This window comes from Cavia porcellus, unplaced genomic scaffold (genome assembly GCF_034190915.1).
Source record: "Cavia porcellus strain 051 isolate PalLab524CR breed Dunkin Hartley unplaced genomic scaffold, mCavPor4.1 scaffold_29, whole genome shotgun sequence".
NCBI lineage: Eukaryota > Metazoa > Chordata > Mammalia > Rodentia > Caviidae > Cavia > Cavia porcellus.
The window spans coordinates 40,496,183-40,508,545 of record NW_026947512.1 but is presented as its reverse complement, the minus strand read 5'-3'; positions in this window follow the sequence as shown (position 1 = coordinate 40,508,545).

Genomic DNA, 12,363 nt, shown 5'->3' with positions numbered 1-12,363 from the left:
CTAAGCAATAGTGAGTCAATCATCCCACTTCCCCTCCCTGCCCTTCTCCTGCGCGGGGGGGGGGGGGGGGGGGCGTTAGCAAAGCAAATAAGGAGGATTTCCTTCTACCATCTCTTTGAAGGCAAATATTTTTATTATTGTTTTGCTTTATTTTGATTAATGGTACTGCTCTATTCAATATTCTGTTTTGATAAGTTCTATAATGTTCTGTATTTCATTTTATTTTGATATACATGTTTGAAAGTACAACTATTGTGAAGATAATGAGATATACTGTGATATCTATTACTGTTATGCCAGTAACCTGCTGTGAAGTTCTGTATCAGTTTCAATATACTGTCTCAGTTGGCTTTATTCTGTCTTGTTCTGTTGTATTTTACTACCTTCGAAAATAAAAAAAGTTATCTTCTTGATTCTCTATCATCAGTGGTTTGGAGAATCAGGAGAACACTGTAGTATTTTAAAATATAGTATCAAATCTAAAACCCCATCTTAGAAATAAAAACATTTGTTTTGTTATCCTTGACTAACCATCTAAGCCTACTGTAGAACTACAGAATCAAAATCATGTTCTCCAAGATCTAAAGTTGTTTCTCAATTTTTCTCTAATGTTCCATCTTTTTGATAAATTCCTGATACTTAACTTCTTTGTATTGAATTATTTTTCTTCCTTGAAGCTAAAAAAAAAAAAAAAAAGAAATAGTGTTAGGCTGAACAACTGCATCTAAGATAACATTATGCAATATATTAACGTGTTGATTTTTCCTATTTTTTTTTGAAATTCTGTATCACTTCTATCCTTTTTTTCTGTTTTGCTTTTTAAAATAAAAAAAATAGCGTGAAGTTGGGGAGGCAGAGTGTAATGTATAGAGTGAGGCTGATGTACACAGTTATCCTTCCACAGGAAAAGCCTGCCTGTGGTTCTTTACAGAGGCCAAAATCTGTGCTTCAGTTTCAGGAAATCCCCAAACAGGAAACAAGATGTTGCAAACACTGCTTTGGGAACAGACTCAGGAGAGACAGACATTGGCTCCTGAAGCGATTTAACTGAGCCAAGGTGTCTGCACTTGGCTCCAATGCCCCCATCTCACCGACCTTACCACCCATCCCTCTAGAAGTGGTGTTTGATCAAAACAGCCACGTTTCCTCCGTCCCCCTCAGGTGGCCTCAGTTGAAGCTGCACAACCCATTTGCAAACCGAAGGTTCATTGGTGGAGAGCACTGAAAACAGAGAACAGGCCCTGATCTTGTGTGGATGAGAAGGAATCTGTTTGGGCGGTAGTGAGGAGACAGGTTGCTGTAGAACGAGGGGGTTTAAATAGTGACCTCAGTGCTGGCAGCCTCTGGGATGACCTTGAAAAAGATTTTTAGTCTGTGTCAACTTGATCAGAACCTCCAGACAAAACATTCGCATTCGGCCAAGCAACAATTCCAGCATTCGTCTGTTTGACATCATTTAGGCACAGTCTTCATTGCACTGGGCTTCAGTTTTACTCCCAGAGAAGCTGTTCAGAAGGGAGCCCTCTCCGTCCCCATCCTGTCCTTCCTCTCTTCCTAACCACTCACACAAACAGATTGTGGGGAAACCATTCAACACCCCAGATACACCATGTTCTTCTGCAGTGTTCTCTACGCTTGCTTCTTATCCGGTCACAACAGAGGACTTGTTCTCTCGCTGTGTGCAGCTTCTCTCCAGTTACATGTGGCCCATATTTCCTCCGGCCACTGCCCACTGGGAAAATTGATTAATCCAAGATAGTCATTAATTGTTTGATGTCCGTTTTATAGGAGGGAGGATGACCCAGGGCAAATCTAATTTGAAAATAACCAGGGGTGAGTGACAGTATCTGTACTCTCTCATCTCCCACTGACTCCAGACATTCAAAGCAAGCTTGGCAATTAGCTAAGAAAGAAAAAAGTGACATGTTGCTTTTCCCGATGGGGGATTTATTGTCCATTTGGGTCCCTATGTTTACTGGATTTCCAAGAAACCATGACAACTACGTTTGTCTCTATTTCCTCTCCCCTAGATATTTCTAGTTCCATCTGTTAGCTATTCACAGATGAGGTTAACTTTTCCTTATCCTTTCTCATTATAAGTGTTCTTATAAATACACATAAGCACACTTATGTGAGTTCATTTACAAAAACACAAAAATTTAAATGTGCCACTTGGCTTGGTAAATTGTTAAATAACTTCTGCACACTTCCTGTTAATATTCACTGCCGTGCAAACATGTTCATTTATTTGGCTTTTGATAGCTCCTGTGCAGTGTGCAGAGATGTAGCACCACAGAGGGGCAAATGCCTGCTCGTAGGTATTTATGTGTGTGATGGTAAAGTGGTTCTCTCGTACTCAAGCCTAGAGATACAGATCTTATTTCTTTCAGCCTCCAAAATCTCAAGTAGTGGAAGCTGGAAGCACTTCTATTTTTCCTTATCAGGTGGCTTTGTTGTCTATGGACACATGACTTTCATAAGCACTGTACACAGCAGTGACCATGACACATGGTCATATATCTCTTTTTGTGGTATAAAGTTTCATTACACTGACACCCTCTCCTGAAACAGTCCAAGACAAAACCATGCTGAACCCAGGAGTCCTGGCTTGGATCTACTTTGCACCTATCATCTCATGATGAACCCAATTCCTTCATATAAAATGAGGAGCAATTATAGGGCAAACAGTTCACAAGGGCTTTCAAATGATACTGCTCTATTCTGGCTGAACACTGTCAGCTACTTGGCTAGTTTTCATCTCCTACCCTTACATACCCTTCTAACCTCTACCCTCTTTTTATCTTACTCTGTGGCTCTTCTCACTTATCTTGTCTATTTTCTGTTTCACACTTGCAACTCTTATTGACGTACTTATGATTTAAAATGTTTTCATATTTATCTTGCACATTTTAGCTATGTGAAATTCCCATTCACTCATTTCGGGCCCAGAGAGTTCTTTTGTGTATATGCAGTTGTTTACCCACCACCACTAACTGGATTTAGAATACTTATTCACACCAAACATTTCCCTTTGTTTTGCTTTATAGCCAGTACTCCCTGTTTCTGGACCCTGGAAGTCATTTATCTGACATCAAACATTGCTTTGTCTTCAAATCTATGCTTTTAATCTTGATCCAAGTATATCTCTTCAGGTACCCACTGGGAGCTATGACTTAGACGCATCATAGGCTCGATGACGTTAGCCAAATGGAAGTCAAGATCTTTCTTCATAAACTTTTCTATCACCAAAATCACACATCTGTGAATCATCCTGTATTCCTTTCTTACCATTCAGTCCCGTGTTGTTGAATCCTAAGCTGTAATCTACGCCCTGAGAATACAGTACCGATTACCAGAGGAAGAAGAGATAGAGAAAGGATGGTTAACGGGTCAATGGTGCACTCAGACAGGTGGAATGACTATCTCCTAACGTTCTATAGACACTAGGATAGCTGTGGTTGACAACAATTGACTATTCATAGCTATTAAAGAGAATCCTGAATGCTCTCAACACAAATAAATGTAAATATGTGAGATGACAGGTATGCTAATTACCATGATCTGCTTATTACACATTGTATTCATGTATTGAAAGGACGTACTGTAGCCTCTAAGTGTGTACTGTGACTATGTGTTGATTGAAAAACTTCACTTCCCTAACATATTCATATTTTCTGTTCCTTCTATTACTATTTCATTGTTGGGGGTCTCAACAATTGCAGTCTAACCTTGCTCAGTTCAGGAAGTGACTGCAGATCCCTTCTTACCCCTGTCCTCCAGAATTAAAGACACTGCCTGCTGTTTAGGAAGCATATGACTCAGGGCATTGGAAAATTATGTGGACATACTGGGTCACTGCACATGAGTAAACCCACAGGACCAGGTGAATGTCACATTTAGTGGTCCACAGACAACATGCAGAGGGATCCTGAGGACAGGCCCTAGTTACAAAGCCAGGGGAAGAACAGGGCAGGGCAGGGAAAAGGCCATAGTCACCAATGGTCTATGCTCCCTGGCTCAGCCCCTACAGCACTCTGGCACTGGTGGCCAATAGAGCAGACAGACTGCTATGTAAACGTCCTGGCACCTGGAAATGCACTGAACTAAATCCTCAACCCTTTTGATTTTTTAAAGTTGAACCAGGATCTCACTAAGTTGCTCAGTCTGGGCTGGAATTTGCTACCCTCTTGCCTCAGCACTGAGAATGTGGGCACAACCATGATGCCTGGCAAAGTAAAGAGACACTGGACCCTGAATTTTCCTTCCCATTAGTTTCCCCTGAGCATCCACCCCCAGCATCAGGCCTGTAGGTTTTCTCCTTAGATCATATCCACATCTTCTGGTTTCTATCTCAGATGACTTTTGCATAGTCTTTTTTTCCAAAATCTTTATTTAAACTAAACTTTTTATTGTGCTTATCTAAGGTTCTTCCTTGGTAGCCAAACCATTCCTTAAAAGTCCTCCTCATTCACTTACTGCCCATTAGCCGCTCATCACGTTTAGGATAAGACTTTCTTATGCAGCCCTTGCCTTCCTGTCAGGCTCTCCGCTTCCATTTCTCTCTGCCCTGTGCTGTGCCACACACGTTACGTGTAGTCCACGCACTCCTTGCTCTCCACGTCCTCCACACCTTTGTGTACAGCGTTTAGTTCCTCTGCATGGACTCTCAGTTGGACGACTCCCTGCTTATCCTGAAAGAATCAGCTCTAACGATTTTCTCAGTGAAATCTGCCCCAATACTCCCAGGGACTGTTAACTTCCCTCTTCTTTTGGTTTATTACACACCGTGTACATCTGCTGTGTGACTGCCATTGTACTTCAGTATGGAAAAGGAGGGCAGAGCACACCCTTTCCTCAAATGGTCTCGCTGATATATTGGTTGAACACCTGTGTGTATACTTCTGTGCACATCCACACACCCACAAGGAACAAAGGTAAACACACACAGTGCCCTTGGACTTTTCATTGAAATTCTTCATTCCAGTTTTTAAAGTTTTTACAAGGACTTGGAACTCCAGGAGTTACTCTTCTGCCACATTTTGTGCCTTCCCTTCTCCAGTTTCTTTCACAGGTTCTGGGTCAGTATGTTTGTTTTCTCAAATATTCTAGCCTATATAATACCATGTGTTCAATAGATTTTCTTCCTCAGATATCACCTTCTATCTGCCCTTACATTAACCTGACATGCACCTAACTTTAGGAGAAAGATCATATAGGAAATATCACTCCTTTGATGGCTACAAAATATTTATTATATTATTGTGTTTAGAATATATTTACATATTACTCTCCTGCAGACTGAGTTCTTTGAAAGTCAGAGTCTTTCCCTGTTTACATTCTTAGTGCCTCACATAGTGCCTGATAGAATGAATCCATGAATAAATTTATGAATTTGACTTCTGCTTGTAATTCTCTTACTAAAGTTAATGGCTCACATTAAGCGCATGTTCTGCCTTAATGAAAAACCTGCTTATGAGGAAATGAAAATGCACTTGAATTCTACAAATACTTTTGAATTTTGGACAATTTTCCATTTAAAATTAGCAACCAGTAAAAGCAATATTTTTATGAGCTGATGCTTTTAATTCAATGCATTATACTTTAAAATAGAAATTAAGCCAACCCTGGATAATTAATTTGGATAATTTCCCAGGTTTTACTGCTTGGTCTTATAAACATAATGTGAGTCTGAATTGCCTGTGGTGCCTTAAAAGGGACGGAAATAAACTATCTGAGGAAATGCAACTAAACAAGGTGCACTTATTTCCTCCGCCTTTTGCAAAGAGGAAGCAGTGTCTATGCAGAGTGTTGGCTGCAGACATTCAGGTGGGCTGTGCATTTTCTCTTGGACTGGAAGAGCTTGGAGTGCTTCTCTGTTTCTGTGAAGATGCTGACAAGTCTGGGAGGGTCACCTGAAAGCCAGTTGGTTTCTGATACATGCTTTGAAGAATAGGCTTTATTGCTAACTGACAGAGACTTAGATAAACTATTCAGGAAGTTCTTTGGAGGGATATATGCTTTACAGTTTCCAAGAGCATATTATAATTTCAAATTTGGTGGAGTATTGTACTAATTTCAAGAGAGGCTAAAATCTCTTGCAAGTTTTTCCAACTAACTTAACTCTTGATGACCTTCACTTGCTTTGAGAAACAGTAATGTTCATGTGGGCTGTCTCTGTTGTGTATTTATATTGTATATATTCACATGCTGCCTTAGGATAATCCCAAATCTTACCCTCGCCTCCTTGTCTCATCCTAGGGGCCTATGTCATTCTTTGCATTCTTTCTTTAGAGCCCCTATTTATCTACTATGTTCAAGAAAATTTTTAAATGTATGGCTGTGGTGTGATTTGAGTCTTTGAACAAATCTATAAGGTGGAAATACCACCATTCTGCGTTTTGCTGATGGGAAAACAGAGGTAGAGTATCAAGTGACATCCAAAATTGCACAGCAAATAAGTGGCTGAGTCCAAATTTAGTGTAAATTTATGATAATTCTGTAATATACTTTTTAAAGAAACAGAATTGTTCCAAAAGATATTATTTTGTGGTCCTTTAGCTCGCAAAATAAAATGGAAAGGCAGCATTTTTGAAGCATGGATTTGGCATTTTTTTAATGAAGTTGGTCATTCATGGGGTGTGTAATCCAAGGATCTGGATTTAATTAGCAATTAATAGAGATGGGCTATGGGCTAACAATGGGAACAGTATGCTTGCATGATAGAAGAGACAGTTCTCTTTTTTCTTTCTCCTGGACTAAGTCATGTGCTATTGTATCAGTCAGGGTTTTACTAGAGCAACAGATATAATACAAGATACACAAATGTATAAGAAATTACAAGGTTGGCTTATAATGGTCAGCCACCAAAGCTGGAGGAGGAAGTGTGCAGAGGGTGTCTACACATGGGAGGCTTATGGGTCCAGTCTAAGCTTTGGCATTCACACAGTGTCCCATGCAAGGCTACATCAGGAGGCAGATGGGTCTGCAGTGGAAGGCTGAAGAGTCTGTGCTAGAAGTCTAAAGGATACAAGATGGAAGACAAAGAGTCTGCACAGAAGCCAGGAGATGATGTCCAAGCTGAAGGCAAAGACTGGTGCCCCTCTGAGGAATAGAAGCCCATCCATTCTTCCTCATTTCCCTTTTATTCTACCCAGGTCACAAGCTCCCCTAGCATGGATCCTTTATACCCTGAAGTGTAGAGTTGTGGAGCCGATTTAGTTAAGCTTCTAGCTTCTCAAGTTGGCACAATCAGTCAGTCACTACAGTCCACCCCTTGTCAATTTGGCAACCAGGCCCATTTCTTTAACCCAGTCTCCACATACAAGTCATGCATATTATCATACCTAACATGTTATAATTATGCTGTGTACAAATGGAAACACACTAATTCCCTCACCAGAATAGAAGGTAAGTTTTTTTTGGTTGATGCTTACTCTTATCATTTCATAACTTTTAACACAGGTTAGAACACAGGTTTAACAATCCTTAAGAACCAATGTTAACTCTATCAATGATATATTATAGTAGAACCATATTAGGAGAGAAATAACACAGTTACAATTCTATTTTCTATAGCTGATCATGAGGACATAGCTGATACTTAGAGCTACCTTCTTGCATTACCCATTCTGTATTCCTTTGGCCTTCACCAAGCACCTCTGCAAGTCTTGGTTCCTTCCCTGAAGGAGTGACCCATACTTTCATTCCTGAAGGCTCTGGGCCATTTGTCATTCTGCCTACATTATGTTGCTGTAGTTTCCCACTGATTGTAATAATGGGGCATGGTAGTACTAAGAGGCAGCCTGAACTCCACATATGTTCTTCCTTTCCTCCATTGTGGAGTGGTACTCCAATTTCCCCTTGATAGTCTGGGTCAGTCACCCCTGACAACACTGTGACTTCCTTTTTAGATTGTTTCCTCAGAGACAAGAGGAGACTAAAACAACCAAGGGAAGTCTTAGTGTGCAGTTCAATGGTATCATTTTTGTGCTTCCTGGCACAAGTCTTCCCCTCTCTAGAGGAGATTGGAACTAAGACTTCTAATCCAGTAGAACATAAGGTCATGGGAAAAGGAAGCAAAATTTTTGTTAGTGGATCACTAAGGGTGATGGTGAGAGGTACCATTCCTACTTCCACCCCTTGATTCCTGGACCCATGAATCTGGCTATGGCAGATAAAGTACCATATAGTGGATGCTGAATCACAGCATATACAGTCATTTGAAGTACCTTACCCCAACCCTGCAAGCTATTGTAACCTCGATGGCAGTGCAGCTGTGTCTTCAAAGAGAGTTCCATCTTTCTATCAATCCAGCCACTTCTAGATGGTGAGGTACAGGGTAAGACCAGTGAATCCCATGAGCATGAACCCACTGCCTCATTTCTTTGGCTATAAAATGTGTTCTTTGGTTATAGGCAATGCTATTTGGAATTCCATGATGGCGGATAAGGAATTCTGTGAGTCCACGGATGGTGCAGTGAAGGTAAATCCATATCCAGAAATGTCTGTGGCGGTGAGGACAAAGTGAAGACCCTTCCATAATAGAAGTGGTCCAATAAAATCAACTTGCCACCAGGTCACAGGTTGATCACCCCAGGGAATGGTATCATATTGGGAACTCAGTGCTAGTCTGTTCTGCTGGCATATTGGGCATTCAATAGCTGTAGCCAGATCAACCTTGGTGAGTGGGAATCCATGTTGCTGAGCCTGGGCATAACCTCTATCCCTGCCACCATCGGCTCTTTGGGCAGTGACAGGGGTGACTAAGAAGGAAGTTGGTCAGTATCCACAGACTGGTTCATCTTTTCTACTTATTGAAGTCCTTTTTTGCTGATGTCACATTTTGGTGAGTGTTTGCATGGGAAACAAACATTTTTATATCCTTTGCCCATATGGAGAGATCTATCCACACAGTTCTTCCCCAAATATCTCTGTCACCAATTTTCCAGTTATGTTCCTTCCAAGTTCCTGACCGTCCATCCAGTCCATCCATGAATCAGAATACAGCCTCATGTCTGGCCATTTCTCCCACCATGCAAAGTATTCTACCAAGTGCACTGCCTGAAATTCTGTCCATGGCAATGATTTCCCTTCACCACTGTCCTTCAAGGATGTCCCAGAAAGGGGCTGTAATGCTTGTGCACTTGTCAGTGATGCCTGCATAACATGCAGAGCCATCTGTAAACCAGGGCCTAGCTTTCTCTTCTTCTGACAGCTGATCATATGGTACACCCCACAAGGCCAGAGGTGCATGCTGGAAAACAGAAGGCAATGTAGCAGGAATGTGTAGGAACCATTGGTATCTGGGCAGCTTCCTCATGTAATTTACTTGTACCCTGTGAACCTGTCCTGGTTTGGTCATGAATACAGCATTTCCATTTAAGAATAGACTGTTGCTGTGCACAGCTAACCTTTTTGACTTGATGGATCAGATAATACCAAGGCCTTGATAGGCAACTCAGGTTTCAGGGTAACCTGGTCCCATGATCAAGCATTCAGTTTCTACGAGGGCCCAGTAGCAGGCCAAGAGCTGTTTTTCAAAAGGTTAGTAGTTGTCTGAAGGTGATGGCAGAGCCTTTCTCCAAAATCCTAAAGTCCTCTGCTGCAGTTCACTTGAGGGCCTTCCAGGAACACCAAACGGCATCTCTACTTGCCACTGGTACTTCAAGTACCAGTGGATCTACTGGGTCACATGGTCCCAGTGGGAGAGCAGCCTGTATAGCAGGCTGAACCTGTTTCAGAGACTTTTCTTGTTCTGGGATCCCACTCCCAGTACCAATTTTGTGGTAGTCAAGTTTTGCAGAGAAAAGACATAAATTATAGGGTTATTTTAAATTATTCACTCAAAGAATCAAATGCAAAAGAGTGTGGGAGATCTATCCACACACGAGAGACCCAAAGAATCCAAAACCAGGGCCTGGATACCCTGGCAATGTCCTACATGAGTCCAGCTGGGGTCCTAGAGCCCACGACAATATGCCATGCAAATCTGTATCAAGGATCTGCACTGTGAAGGCCCAAAGGTCAGTGGTGGAAGCTAGCAAGTCTGCACCAGAGGGATGAAGGATCTTGCCAGCAGGCTGAGGGATCTGCACTGGAGCCAGGAAGCAATGCTCAGTGTAAGGACCAGAGCTGCCCCAAAGTAAACCACATCCATTCTCAGGACCATGAGGTCCCAAACTCCTCTGACAATGGATAGCTGAGTTCATAGGAAAACCAGTGTGATACGCTTCTCCAGGAGAATCGACAGCACACCTTCTTCTCTAGTTCTCTTTTTAAGCTGCTCATTTGGGCCCTCCACACTCAGCACCACGCTGATTCAGTTTGGCTGGCTGACCACTGCACCAGTCCACCACAGCTATTTAAAACTGAACAAACACCAGTTTCTTTAATTGCCTTTTTTCTGCTTTCCTTTGGTCACTGTCCCCTGGCCACTATGATGCCATCTCTTTAAGGTACTCACAAATTCTAAACCTTGAAATTGGAGTATTAAAGCATTAGCATTGTACATGGTGATTAATTGTCAGAAGAAAATTACCCAAGGTTTTGATCTCAGACTGTGTTTTAAATGGCATAAATCCAATTTCTCTTATTCTCTTTGAATTTTAGTGTCTCAACCCCACGGTAGTATTGCTTTTTTTCTTCTGGGCAATTTAATAAAAAGATGAAATTACTCCATGGACATTTTTAATTGGATCTCTTTAGATAAATTAGGTTGATGTAACAAGAGTCTTCCTTCCGTGAATTAACTGCAAATGTGCTTTTAATACAAGCTGTATTAATCCATAAGAAATCTACTGGAGCTATAGAATGCTCATGAAAAATATGTCCTGTTGGCTATATTGTGAGTCCCAATTGTATTAGACAATTTCACATTAAATCTTTGTTTTGTTGCCTTATATTACTCTGCATTATTTATTTTTGGGACCAATAAAGGATGTCATAGTTATAAAAAATGTCATAAAACCAGGCTATAAATGATACTATCTTAGATACAAAGTAGCTTATCCATGATGTAGAGGTAAATTGCACTATTAACTTATACCTGTCAAGGGATTTGGTAGGTAATCTCTGGGATAATTTGTCAGCACTTAATTTGGGTTGTTTTATTCCTTTCAAAAATGTGTCCCTAGCATCTGAGACACCTTAGATTTTAGCCTGGTTAGACATTGTAACTCTGAAATGAGCTAATTCATTTTTCTGTGCCGCAACCTTCGTCTGTGTTTTTGTTTTGCTTTGGTGAATGAAGACAAAATAATCTGGTCATTAATCTCTCGATTAGAAGGATGCATTTCCGTTTTTATACAATTAGCTGCTGTAATTTGAAGCTTTTGGTGCCTGCTGATAAGGTAGGAGGCTGGCAGCGGCAGAGGCCATGGAAAGCTTTCCGAGGGCAAACTGTGAGCTGTTTGTGTGAGTTTCACTCAGAAGATCAAGTGTCACTCTGCTCAGCCAGCCTGGTCCTCACATCCTTGTGTAATCATCAACCATCAATATGTGGTTATGGAGGAGGCGCACAGCCATACATCAGACTGTCAGGTCTGCGGGCTCACAGTGCCCGAGCAGATAGTAATGAACTCAAATCCCTTCACACAGCTTCTTCTCTTTAGTGAAGGATTCAAGATACTTGAATCCTTGCTCCACTTTTTTTTCCATATTTTAATTTGATTTCATTTATTTGTTCTTAAGGGTTCTCCTTGGTAGTATCAAGCAAAGGAACTAGCAAGGAGAAATGGAGTCTGTTAATTTTGAGGCCTGAAAACACGGGTAGCACAATGGGATGGTGTAGGTAAGAAGGCCGATCAGGAAGGGCGAGGTGGAGAGCCCCAAACCCGATTGCCTCTAGAATTTCCTGCAGTGTGAGCAAACACAAGCTCTTCTTATAACCAAGCCAGATATCCTCAAAATGCCTTAGCCTGACTTTCAAGGAGATGAATATGGAAGGATTTCTGCTTGAAACTTTAGAGTTGAATATTTTCTAGAATGATCATCTCCCATGTTTCCTAGGATACATTAGAGTAAACATTAAGATGTTTGCAAGAAAAAAAAATTGTACAAGTAAATGCTTTCACACAAAAAGAAAACTCATGGACTAGACACGTACAGTCCATTGCTTCTGTGAGCAAGCCTGGGCTTACGCTGAAGTATAGATGTCAGTAAACTTGGGGTCAGGCTTGTTTCTTTTTTTTTATGGTTTACTCATTGGCCTAATAAAGGGGTGTAACTGGTAATCATTTTCATGTCTGAGTATTCATGATTGTAAAGCAGCATTCAGCACATCTTAGAGACATTGTGGGTTCACTTCCCAATCCAAACAATAAAGCAAATATTGTAATGAGGCAACTCACATTTATTTTTGGTTTC